This window comes from Humulus lupulus, chromosome 3, assembly GCF_963169125.1.
Source record: "Humulus lupulus chromosome 3, drHumLupu1.1, whole genome shotgun sequence".
NCBI lineage: Eukaryota > Viridiplantae > Streptophyta > Magnoliopsida > Rosales > Cannabaceae > Humulus > Humulus lupulus.
In genome coordinates this window covers 225,879,763-225,893,571 of record NC_084795.1, presented here as the reverse complement: position 1 = coordinate 225,893,571, position 13,809 = coordinate 225,879,763, and positions in this window count along the sequence as shown.

The following is a 13,809-nucleotide window of genomic DNA, read 5'->3' as shown; positions in this document are numbered from 1 at the left end:
TCATTTCAGAGGACGTCTTCTCTCAATTTGTCCATCGAACTCAGTGTTCCTTCTCATTTGATGTGTACTGGGCAAGAATCTTCTGTGACCAACATAAGATGTCTTACCGATCACTCGAATGGAAGATGTGTCTTCATTACATGTAGGACAAGCTTTGTATCCCTGACCACTCCATCCAGACAAACTACTTCGAGCTAGAAAATCATTGACTGTCCATAAAAGGGCTGCGCGCAGCTTGAACATAGTGTTGGTTGTACTATCTCTCGTAACAACTCTGTTAGCCCACAACTCCTTCAACTCATCCACCAATGGTCTTAGAAATACATCTATGTCCTTACTCGGTGATTTTGGACCAGGAATAAGGATGGTCAACATCAAATTGTTGTCTTTCATACATAACCAAGGTGGAAGATTATAGTTCGCCAACACCACAGGCCACATGCTGTATGCTAGGTTCATGTTGCCAAATGGATTAAATCCATCAGCAGCTAAGCCTAAACGAACATTCCTAGGATCACTTGCAAAACCAGGATGATTGACGTCAAAGTTCTTCCACGCCGTCCCATCCACCGGGTGTCGCATCACTCCATCATCTTTCGATTTCCGAGTGTGGTGCCATAGCATGTCCTTCGCTGTAAGCCTTGAGCTGTATAGTCTTTTCAACCGGGGTGTCAATGGAAAGTAACACATCACCTTATGCGAAACCTTTTTTCCTTTAGTTTTTTCAAAAGTAACCCATCGACTAGTTCCGCAAACTAGACATTCCTCTTTGTTTGCGTGCTCTTTGTAAAATAAACAGCAATCATATTGGCACACATGAATCGACTCGTATCCCAACCCTAATTTCTTCAATCTCTTTTTAGCCTCGTAGTACGTTGATGGAATTTTATTTTCCTTCGGAAAGGAAAGCTTTAACAACTTCAATAATTCATCGAATATGTTGTTAGGAATCTTCCCTCTAACTTTCAAATGTAATAGCTTAGCTAAGAAGTTAAGGGAAGAAATCCAATCACATCCAGGATACAACTCAGCTTCAATCTCCTCAAATAACTCGTCGTAATATTGACTTGCGCCACTATTGTCTACTTGCTCAGTTATCGGTAATAGGAAGTCCTCCACTATGGGAATCATCTCGTCAACTTCATCATCATCAACTACCTCATCAACAACATCTAGTTCCGCTTCCCCATGATAAATCCACCTCTCATAACCTTGACAAAATCCCCTATCGAATACATGTGCTTCGACAACAAGTAAAATTTCAAGCCTATTATTTATGCATTTGACACACGGACACCTAATTCTTCCATCAGAATCCTTATATTCCGAGGCCATCCTCAAAAAAGATTGTAGACCATTCCAATATTCTTGACAAGCACGATTTCTCAATGTTGTCCAAGTCTTGTCAATCGCCATCTAAAGTGTTACAAGAGTCTGTGAGTTTTAGTAATGTGAATAGGAATGGATAACAAAAAAATTTGTTATCATTTTTTAAATCTTATGCAATATTATAATATCTTATGTTATTTTATGATGTTTTATTAGATAATGTTATTCAAATTAAAAAAAAAATCATTTCATTATTTTATTGTTAATACTTTAAACTTATCATTTCTGTGCCGATATCCCTGTAGTTGATGGTTGTAGTTAACAACCATCAATCACAAGCATACTGGGACATAAAAAATAAATTATTATAAGATATGTAGTAATTTTAATTAATCATTATTAATTGTAAAAACTTTTATTAAATAAATTTTTTAATTTCTATATTAAAATAATTTAATAATAGTTAATATTTTAATATCTTATGTTATTTTATGATGTTTTATTAGAAAATGTTATTCAAATTAAAAAAAACAATTCATTCATTATTTTATTGTCAATACTTTAAACTTATCATTTCTGTGCCGATATCCCTATAATCGATGGTTGTAGTCAACAACCATCAATCACAAGCATACCGGGACAGAAAAAATAAATTATTATAAGATATGTAGTAATTTTAATTAATCATTAATAATTGTAAAAACTTTTATTAAATAAATTTTTTAATTTCTATATTAAAATATTTTAATAATAGTTAATATTATTAATTAGATAACATTAACTATTAAATTATATAATTAATAATATTAACTATGTTGACCCAAGATTTGGCCAACTGACACGGAGTCAAAATATGCTTGATATGAATGAAGGAGATGAGAAGAACGTAATGACAAAAGTAAATAAGACACAGTATTTTATAGTGGTTCGGCCCCAGGATCTGGTAATGACCTACGTCCACTTAGAATGATATTGATATAAAAACCAGAAGAGTGATCAAAGAACTAGGGTTCAATGAGTTTCACCCCTTTCTCAAGATCAATACAATATTCCTAGGATAATTACTATTATCTCTCACGATTCCAAAAGCCAAAAGTCCTCTCCCTTGAGCTATCTCTTGCTATTTATAGGCTCAAGGGGGATTACAAAAGATCGTTACAGATATTCTTTCCTGAATAATCGTATACTCAGGAGATTGTGTGAGATAAATTCGGGATTCATAAAGATCTTCCCATAAATGTCGCCTTGTACACGGAACTATCGACCAGACTTGTCGCGGGTAAAACAGGCTTACGCTGCTTCTAATGTATCCTCTGGTCGATACTCTAGTAGAACGTTTCCAGGTGTCAGCCACGTGTCCAGGGATTACTTGCCACGTCACCAATGCTAATTTTATGGATAACATTTGCCCCCCAAGTTTATTTATCACGAGCAGTAAATAAACTTTTGGACGAATGACTCTTCGGTAACCCCACCTGACGTGTCAGAACCCTCCGTGTGTTCTTGAAAAAAGCAACCTACCTCTGTCCAATCACGTCCTTTCGGTTCCCCAGAAAAGATTTCGACGGCCATCCCGCTTCCCCATACTTTGAAAAAGGGAAACTAATGATTATACTTTTTACTATCAGAAACAAACTTATATAAGACCCTCGAAGCCTTTATTTTCTTTTTACGCACGCCATCGTCTTCACAAGAAAACCTAAAATCCAGAGCCCTTAACGTTCCTGAAGACCGCTTCGTCTGCACTTTTAGGACCCCATTCGAGAGCTTCTTGATCTCTGATGATCTTTCTTCCATCTCCACGATCACTTTTCTTGGTAAGTTTTCGAGTTCCCACGCTTCTAATTTTTTGCGATGCATGCTTCTGACTGTGTACTGTTTGAGTTTATCTGCTTCTGGTTTGAGACGCTTGTAGACAGAACATTTTGTAGGCGAAATAGGGTTACGAGTTAGTTTAAAATTCGGGATCATGCTTTTTAGGACGTAAAATCGAAGTAAAAATTCGATCTTTTGGCTAATTGAAAAAAAAAAAATTTCCCGCCCTAAGGGGAGTTGAAAAAACTTTCTCATAAAAACTTTTTACTTTCATCCTTTGATCTGTTTTTCAAACTGTTCGTGTAGAAAAATTTAGCCTTTCGTTAGAATGCTGTTGTATAAAAATTTAATTTTTATACTCGACTAGCGTTATTCTAAAAGCTTTTTAAAAGTTTTCTATCCTCACCTCCCCATTCTTCTGTATGCAGACTTTAATGCCAGATTTGTGGGGAGGTGAAAGGCCTATTGACGATGACCTTCTCGCCCAACTGCTCGAGGGAGAAGATCAAACAGCTGACCGTGTCAGGGAGATACCTTTTTCGCGATCCTCTTACAGACCCCATCCTTCTCCTTCAATGGCCCGTTCCAAATCTTCTGGCAAGAAAAGACCCGAGTCTGAAAACAACCCAAATTCTCCTGCCCGGCCTGATTCGCAGGCAAGGGCTCCCTCGACCAGTGGTCGAGAAAATCTTGTTCCTGACCCTAATACCCAAATTAGGGCCAGCCCTCGCCATCAGAACTTGCCTAATGTCGAGTGGTATACTTCCCCAGCCAGTTCAGTAACTCTTCGAATGATTGCTAACTGCTTCAGGAAATTCCCCCTCACAGGGGTTTCCATTATACAACCTGCCGCAGACCAGAGGGCTAACCTCCTCGGGGGTGTCAACAGCGCCTGGTCTCGGTATCATATTGAGGCGGGAGCTTATCTCCCCCTCCATCCCTTTTTTGTGGGTTGGCCAACTATTTTGGTGTCGCCCCCTTCCAAATAACTCCAAACGGATATAGAATGCTGGCCGCACTCTATATCCTGTATAAACTTAAGAAATGGCCAGAACCTTCACCCCACGAGGTTAACTATCTCTTTGACCTCAAGTCCAACCCGCAACAACACGGAACGGTTTTCTTCCATTTTTGTCACCAGGAAACCAATCGAACATTCCTGAGTGACACAACGCATATCTCGAATGCGGGGCAGTATAATAAGGAGTACTTCCTTACCCCGGACATATCCAGCAACAACCTGGCCTTCGCACGAGGAGGTAAGCACCGTTTCTGACTGGACTATACTTTTACTCAAGGTGTCTCCTTTCATTTTCTCAAGCTGTAATATGCTTTTCAGGCCCTTGGTTACGTCCGACCCCAACACCAGCCATGGTGCTGAGGTCTAATACTCTGGCCAGGATGTCCGACGCAGCAAAAAGCGTCAAGATCCTGGTGACTGAAGAAAACTTAAGGCGGTCTGGCCTCCTGGCTCCTCGCCATGAAACTAGAGGGTCCGTGGTGGACGAAGCCACTGCCGAGGGGGTTCCCGAGCAGCAACCTCCAGTGTCTCCTCCTCGGAGGAGGCCAACGGGGATTACTATTAGGGAGCCCACGGGCAATCCTTCCGCAGAAAGGCCTTCTGCTCCCCAAGGCAAGGGGAAACAAAAGGCCAAAGAGCCAGCTGTGGACTTGGGAGAGTCCTCTGATGATAATGGTAACACTATTTTACTTTTAAATGGTTTGCCAATTCCCTGTCATTTGTTCGACGGGGAAGGCAATTTTACGTATACTCCAAAATTAGGGCCAGACTTCTTCATGCCAGATAATGAGTATATGACTAATAGAGTCAATAGTGTAGCGACCAGTAGTTGTAGCTCGGGTATTCACTTTGTTGCCTTTCTTCTGTTGCATATAATGTATTTCCATCTGCCTCTCATTCTTATCAGTTTTCTGTGTTTACTTGCATGCAGATATGGCCACTCCCAATATCTTTGACATGTACCAGGCCGAGGAGGAAGAGGAGGTTCCCCAACTCCAGCGGAGATCCAAGAGGAGAACTGGCGAATCCCGCCGAGGCCCTCCAGCCAAGAAGGGTCGAACAGAAGACCTTCCCAAGGACGCGCCAACTGGGCAAACTCCTGGGCCAACGGGGCAAACTCATCCACCAGCTCCTACTGAGAAGCAGACTCCTCCTGCCCCACCAAATCCTCCGGCTGCGCCCACTAGAGAGGAAATTACCCGTGAAGAAGCTCTCGGGGCCAAACTCATGAGCCGTACCCTTCGATCAGCCAGGGACCGCCTTGACCGTATTGGCAAAGGTGACCGTGTCAGAGATGCAATGGTCGAGGCTGAAAACATGGTGGCCGACCAGGTTCTGAACAGGGCCCTGAATGAAATCTCCAGTGTGAGTACTTCTTCACTTTTTTAAGCCTTAGTCTTTTATTCTTCATAGCAGGCTCTAACTCTTTCCTTCGTCTACAGGCCTTGCTATCTGCTATCACTGCTCGTACCCGTATCCAGGCTTCCATCGAGCAGGCCAAGGCAAAGGCCACTGAGAGGCATCAAGTGAAGGCGACTGAGGAGCTTTCGGCTGCAGAGGCTAGGCACGCCAAGGAGTTGGAGGCAATGGCTCGAGAAAGGGATGCTGCGGTGACCAAATTGTCAGAGGCTGAAGCTGCAAAAGATGCCGCAGTAAAGTTGAGGCAGCAGTATCAAGATTCCAACCAAACCCATCTTCGCGAGATCAAGCATCTGGGAGAGGCACTCAAGTCCAAGGACGAGGCTATTGTCACTCTTGAAGGCAAGGTGAAGCAGCTGGAGCTTGACAACTCCAAAAATCTTGAAAAGTACAAGAGGACGACGCTCCGATGTTTCTACAACTTCTGGAAACATAATCAGGGTGCCGACTTTAGCTATCTTTCGGAGGAAGTCAGGGCTGCTGAGTTGGCTCGCTGCACTGCCCAACTGGCCGAGGAGGAGGCAAGATTGAGGATCCCTGCCTCTCCAAGCATCGTTGGTGTGGAAGAGGAAGAAGTTGTCGAGGACGCGACCAACCAGGATGCTGCCCAGGACCCTCCAGCCCCAAATGCCTCTTAAACTTTCTCATTTATTTTTTCTTTCTTTTTGGCAATACGACCCACAGGTCGTGATGTAAAGACAATAATTTCTTTTTAAACTTTGCTGCACGGGCAGCAAATCTTTTTTTCTTTTATTCGAACAGTTACATCCAAGCAGCGATGCTTGCAGTGTAAAAGCTTAAATCTTGATGCTATAATATCTTTATTTATTATAACATTTGTCCGTATGACCGAACTTAGCATAGTACTTTGGCATGACTTAACAAAACATAAATTTTGAAAAATATTCTAAGTACTGTAGCATGCTTTCACTCATTTTGTTCATGTGTTTACATACCTTGCGAGTATGCTTTGCTATCGATGTGCCTTATATGCCCCCCAAGTGATCGAGGAGCTTTAGGTCCTTGGTCACTTGCCCTGACCATGGCCTGTTCGAACATTCTTGTTCGTGCGAAAAATGATACTTGTAATACAGCAAAACAACACACGTAATGAACAAATACTTGTAAATGTAAATTCACAATGGGTGGCAAGAATGACTGGCTGCGCACAGTCCCTTATAATCTCGTATTAAAAATGGACTAAACATGTCTTTACGAGTGATTCTATAATAGAACCTTACATATACGAGCAGTTAGCCATACAGCGTGGCTAACCCTCTTTGCTAAACTTGTAAAAATTAAAATTTTTAACACAAGCCAGTTCTTTAAAAAGGACTGTTCATTGATAATACTTGCGCAGGTGTTCTCCATTCCAGTAACGTGGAACGAGATCTCCGTTTAAGCGTGCAAGTTTGTATGTGCCTGGATGAAGGACTTCTTCAATCTAGTAAGGTCCCTCCCAATTAGGTCTGAGCACTCCAGCAGTAGGGTCGCGGGTATTTAAGAAAACTCGTCGTAGCACCAAATCTCCGACGTTGAATTTTCTTTCTTTAACTTTGGAGTTAAAGTACCGGGCGACTTTTTGCTGGTATGCAGCAACTCGGAGTTGAGATTTCTCTCGTATCTCATTGATTGATTCTAGGGACTCCATCATTAGCTGGCTGTTCTGATCTTGGTCGTAAGTCAAACGCCGATGTGAGGGGGGATCTAACTCAACAGGCAACATGGCCTCATACCCATAGGCTAGGGAAAATGGAGTATGTCTTGTTGCTGTTCAGTGAGACGTTCTATACGACCACAGGACTTCAGGCAACTGCTCTGGCCATGCTCCTTTAGCTTCTTCAAGTCTTTTCTTCAGGGTGTCTTTAAGAGTCTTGTTTACGGCTTCGACCTACCCGTTTGCTTGGGGGTGTGCAACTGAAGAAAAGCTTTTAATAACTCCATGCCTCTCGCAGAAATCGGTGAATAAGTCGCTGTCAAATTGGGTCCCGTTGTCTGAAACTATCTTCCTGGGCAAACCATATCTGCATACAATGTTTTTGATGACGAAGTCAAGAACTTTCTTGGTCGTGATGGTTGCGAGTGGTTCAGCTTCGGCCCATTTGGGGAAGTAATCAACTGCCACAACTGCGTACTTTACTCCGCCTTTCCCTGTAGGCAGGGACCCAATTAAATCTATCCCCCATACTGCAAAAGGTCATGGGCTCTACATCTGCTTCAGTTTGTTTGGAGCTGCTCGTGGGATCTTAGAGAACCTTTGACACTTATCACATCTTCGTACATACTCCATTGAATCCTCGTTCATCGTTGGCCAGAAGTAGCCTTGCCTTAGAATATTTTTTGCCAAACTCTGCCCCCCAGCGTGATCCCCACAGAAGCCTTCATGCACCTCCTTCATGAGTTCCTTAGCCTTTTCTGGTGTAACACATCTGAGCAGTGGCATTGAGAATCCTCTTCGGTACATAACACCATCGTCCAGTATGTATGTAGCAGCTCGTCTTTGTAGAGTTCTGGCTTTGTTCCTATCTCTTGGTAGCGCACCATTTGTCAGATACTCCAAGTAAGGCGCCATCCATGTATCCTCCATTCGAATCTCCATACTGGACTCAGCTGCTTGTATGCTCGACTTACTCAGTCTTTCTACTGGCACAATGTTCAAAGTGTCAGCATTCTTTGCGCTCGTGAGTTTGGCTAAGGCGTCTGCGTTTGAATTCTGATCTCGCGGGATCTGCTGGAGGGTGTACTTCGTGAACTAGGCTAGCAGGTCCTTTGTTTTATTTAAGTAGGCTACCATCTTTAATCCTCGCGCTTGATATTCTCCCAGGACCTGATTTACCACCAGCTGTGAATCACTGTAGATATCAAGCGTCTTTATGCTCATATCCTTTTCCATTCTCAATCCAGCGAGGAGTGCTTCGTATTCTGCTTCATTGTTTGATGCAGTGAAGTCGAACCTGATGGCGCAGTGAAATCGATGCCCTTCCGGCGTTATCAATATCACTCCCGCTCCAGCGTGGGATTCGTTGGATGAACCATCCGTGAATAGCTTCCACGAAGGAGTTTTGTCTTGAGGCTCGGGCGCTTCAGGCTGTTCGCACTGCTCGCTGTCTGGGAGTTCGGTGAACTCTGCAATAAGATCGGCTAAGACTTGTCCTTTTACTGCTGCTCGCGGTGAATAGGTTATGTCGAACTGCCCTAACTCGACTGCCCATTTTAACAGTCGCCCAGCCGCCTCGGGTTTTTGGAGGACTTGCCGAAGGGGCTGATCAGTTAGAACTATGATAGGATGGGCTTGGAAGTAAGGGCGCAGCTTTCTAGAGGCAAGGATCAAGCAATATGCTAACCTCTCGATTGGCGGATATCTCAATTCTGCCCCGATCAGTCTCTTGCTGACATAGTAGACTGCTTTTTGTGCACCTTCTTCCTCTCGCACTAGCACCGCGCTGGCAGCAACTTCAGTAATCGCCAGATAAATAAACAAAGTTTCTCCTTCGATCGGCTTTGATAAGACGGGAGGCTGTGCCATATGAGCTTTCAGCGCCTGGAATGCTTGCTCACAGTGTTCTGTCCACTCAAACTTTTTATTCCCCCTAAGTAGATTGAAGAATGGGACGCACTTGTCTGTTGATTTTGAAATGAATCTACTTAGGGCTGCGATTCTTCCGGTTGAACTTTGTACATCTTTGATCCTTTCTGGCGACTTCATGTCGATCAGGGCCTTTATCTTTTCGGGGTTGGCCTCGATTCCTCTTGAATTTACGATAAACCCCAAAAACTTCCCTGATCCGACTCCAAAGGAACACTTGAGGGGATTTAATTTCATTTGGTACTTGTTTAACACATTAAAGCACTCTTGTAAATCCCTCACATGCCCTTCTGCTTTCTTAGACTTTACCAGCATGTCATCCACATATACCTCCATGTTTACACCAATTTTCTCTTTGAACATGTGGTTGACTAGCCGTTGGTAAGTCGCACCTGCGTTTTTCAGTCCGAAGGGCATTACTCTGTAGCAATACAAGCCCGTATCGCTCCAAAAGCTGGTGTGATCCTCATCAGGGGGATGCATGCTAATCTGGTTATAGCCCGAATATGCATCCATGAATGAGAGGATCTCATGCCCTGCAGTAGCATCGACCAGCTGGTCGATCCTTGGGAGTGGGAAGCAGTCCTTTGGGCAGGCTTTATTGAGGTCCGTAAAATCCACACAGGTCCGCCACTTGCCGTTAGGCTTGGGGACCAGCACCGGATTGGAGACCCACGACGGATAAAAAGCCACCCTTATGAATCCATTCTCCTTTAGCCTTTCGACTTCTTCTTTTAAGGCTCGTGATCTATCTTTATCGAGCAGCCTTCTCTTTTGTTGCACGGGTGGAAAGGTCTTGTCTATGTTCAGGACATGGCTGATTACTGCAGGATCTATACCAACCATGTCTTTATGCGACCAGGCGAAAACCTCCTGGTTCTTTCGCAAGAATTCCACCAGTGCGTGCTTCGTGGTAGGCTCTAGGTTTTTCCCAACCTTTATGACTCTGGTTGGGTCATCTTTGTCGAGTTGGACCTCCTCCAGGTCCTCGACGGGTCCAACATTTTCTTCAAAATCCCCAAAGCGAGGATCCAAATCTCCATCCTCACTTTGGGCAACACCCTATTTGGTGACTTCATCACCTGATTAGGCTTGCGTATCAACTGCCATCTGCAATCTATCTGGGGCAGTGCTCCTTGACGTTCCGCTTTTCGCCTTTGTGATCGAGGCGTTGTAGCACTCCCTGGCTTCTCTTTGGTTTCCCAAAACACGTCCTACCCCCGCGTTTATTGGGAACTTCATGGCTAGATGCCACATAGAGACGACGGCCCGTAGACCAACCAGTATGGGCCTTCCAATAACGGCGTTGTACGCCGAAGGACAATCGACCACTACAAAAGTGGCGAGTAATGTCCTTGTTGCAGGCGCTGTACCTGTCGTTACTGGGAGTTTGATCATTCCGGCTGGGGCGAGTCCTTCTCCAGAGAAGCCGTATATCGTTTGATTGCAGGGCTCCAAGTCTTTTACGGACAATTTCATGCGTTCCAGTGTTGACTTATACAGGATGTTCACTGAACTTCCTGTATCGACCAGTACTCTCTTTACCATCATATTGGCCATCTGGATATCCACGACCAGCGGATCGGAATGTGGGAACCGGACATGCTGGGCATCGCTATCAGAGAAGGTTATTTCGCCCTCTTCTGACCGAGCCTTTTTTGGTGCACGGTCCTCCACAGTCATCATCTCGATGTCCTGGTCGTGGCGCAGAGTCTGAGCATATCGTTCTCTGGCCTTTCCGCTATTTCCCGTGAGGTGCGGGCCTCCGCAGATGGTTAAGAGTGTTCCAGCCACGGGGGCAGGCTGTAATGGTGGCGAGCGTTGGCGTGTGGACGCCTGCTCATTGCCACCTGGAGCTTCTCGTTGGGAATTTCCCGAGGCCCGTACGTATCTTCTCAAGTGTCCTTGTCTAATAAGGAACTCGATTTCGTCTTTTAACTGGTTGCATTCATTAGTGTCATGTCCGTAGTCGTTATGGTAACGACAGAACTTGGTAGTGTCTCTTTTCGAAATGTCCTTTCGAATGGGTCCAGGTTTCTTGTAAGGCACACTGGAGCTTGTGGCCTGGTAAACCTCTCCCCGAGACTCAACGAGGGCAGTGTAGTTAGTGAACCGAGGTTCATAACGATTACCCTTTACTCGTTTGTTGTCGGAGGTGGAAGGCTCGTTATACGGCCGTTTTCCACCATTCTTGCCATTACCGTTGCCGTTCCCGTTGCCTTTGCCGTTGCCATTAGGTTTGGAACCGTTGGCGGCTTTGGCGGGTTCGGCAACCTTCTTACCCTTGTTCGAGGGTTTTCCATCATCAGCAATGGCTTCTTCGAGCATGATGTAGCGGTCAGCTCGGTCTAAGAATTCTTGGGTAGTTCTTACTCCTTCTTTTCGGAGACTTTTCCAGAGGGGAGAGCAATGTTTAACCCCTGCGGTAATGGCCATCATCTTGCCTTCGTCTCCTACTGTTTTTGCTCCACCCGCCGCTCGCATAAAGTGCTGGACGTAATCCTTCACTGATTCCCATCCTGCTGGCGAATTTCGACTAGCTGGTTTGCTTCGGTTGGGTGCACGCGACCAGCATAGAATTGTCCGTAGAACTCCCGTACGAACATTTCCCAAGAAACAATGCTCGCGGGAGGGAACTTGAAGAACCACTCCTGCGCAGCTTCAGAAAGTGTTGCAGGGAAGATCCTGCACCGAGTGTCTTCGGACACTTTCTGAATGTCCATCTGAATTTCAAACTTATTGACGTGCGAGACTGGGTCTCCATACCCGTCAAAGTTTGGAAGCGTAGGCATCTTGAATTTTCTGGGGGTTTCGGCGTTAGCTATCCTTTGAACAAAAGGAGTGCCTTTCCTCCTATCGTGGTCGATGTAAGATGTCCGTCTTCTGACCAGCTGCTGCACCGCCTGGTTGAGGGTGTCTATCTGGGCCTGCACTGCGGTAGGAATCGCGGCGACCTCTGTTGCCGGGGGGACGTTCTCGCCGTGCCTCTCGCGGCGATCATTGAGTACATCTCTCAGGTCCTCTTCTCTTCTCGGCTGCTCGCTACCCCAAAGCCGGTTGAAGACATTATTCTTTCTGGGCTGCCCCCCAGCATCCTGTCTATTTGGTAGGTCATCTTGAGGTTCCTGGCTCCTGCCTTTACCTCTTTCTCCACTTCTCCCACCGACATTTCCTTTGCCTGAGTCGGCCTCATTGTATCCGTGGCCATCTCTGAACCTCAACTGGCTATGGTGAGATCGACTGTTCCCTCGATGTCTGTTCCTGGCTGAACCATCCCGAGCGTTAGAGGGTGGCCTACGCTGGTCGCGGTGTCCCCGTGCATCATCGTGCCGTGGGGGGCCCCGGACCGCAGAGCCTAACTCTGAGTCTCTCCTGTTGCCAGGAGGGTACTGACCTCTGTTCGGTAGGTTCGACCCATCATCCCTACGACGTCTAGGGCTGTGAGGCTAATGCTCGGCCCTATTCTGCCTCTGTTGCGGGGGATTACCCCGAGCAACTTTGGATGGCGGCTGTGCCTCAGGATCCTGTGGGACATCGTCATGGGGCATCTGAGGCTGCTCGGGCCTTTGCAGACTCGAAGGCTGGATCGGTGGGCTCGGATTAGGACCCCTCTAGGGTGGCCCATTCACCGGTTGGTCAGGCTGCGAGGCAGGTGCAGTCTGATTTCTGGCCAATAGCAAGGATGCTTCAAGGGATGCCATGGCTTCGTTCTGGCGGCGGTCCACCTCTGCCTGCCTTTCGCTCAATTCCGCGCGCTGCCGTTCAATCTCTTGCTGCTGCCGCGCCATAACTTCAGCGGCAGTCTCCTGACTGGCTCTCAGATTAGCCAGCTCTTCCTGCAACGCGCCCAGGGTACTCTTCAGCGTTGCATCATCCATTTCATCCTCCTCAAAGTCCAGTTGTGGCTCATCCTCCGCCATGCTTGCAGGAGGAGGAGGAGGTGGCGGGTTTGACGGTGCAGCGGCGACCGCCTGTCCAGTTTTCTTTCCAGCTTTTGCCATTAGTTTTCTCAACAACGATATATCAAGCTCTCAATGAAAGCACCAGAATGTTGACCCAAGATTTGGCCAACTGACACGGAGTCAAAATATGCTTGATATGAATGAAGGAGATGAGAAGAACGAAATGACAAAAGTAAATAAGACACAGTATTTTATAGTGGTTCGGCCCCAGGATCTGGTAATGACCTACGTCCACTTAGAATGATATTGATATAAAAACCAGAAGAGTGATCAAAGAACTAGGGTTCAATGAGTTTCACTCCTTTCTCAAGATCAATACAATATTCCTAGGATAATTACTATTATCTCTCACGATTCCAAAAGCCAAAAGTCCTCTCCCTTGAGCTATCTCTTGCTATTTATAGGCTCAAGGGGGATTACAAAAGATTGTTACAGATATTCTTTCCTGAATAATCGGATACTCAGGAGATTGTGTGAGATAAATTCGAGATTCATAAAGATCTTCCCATAAATGTCGCCTTGTACACGGAACTATCGACCAGACTTGTCGCGGGTAAAACAGGCTTTCGCTGCTTCTAATGTATCCTCTAGTCGATACTCTAGCAGAACGTTTCCAAGTGTCAGCCACGTGTCCAGGGATTACTTGCCACGTCACCAATGCTAATTTTATGGATAAC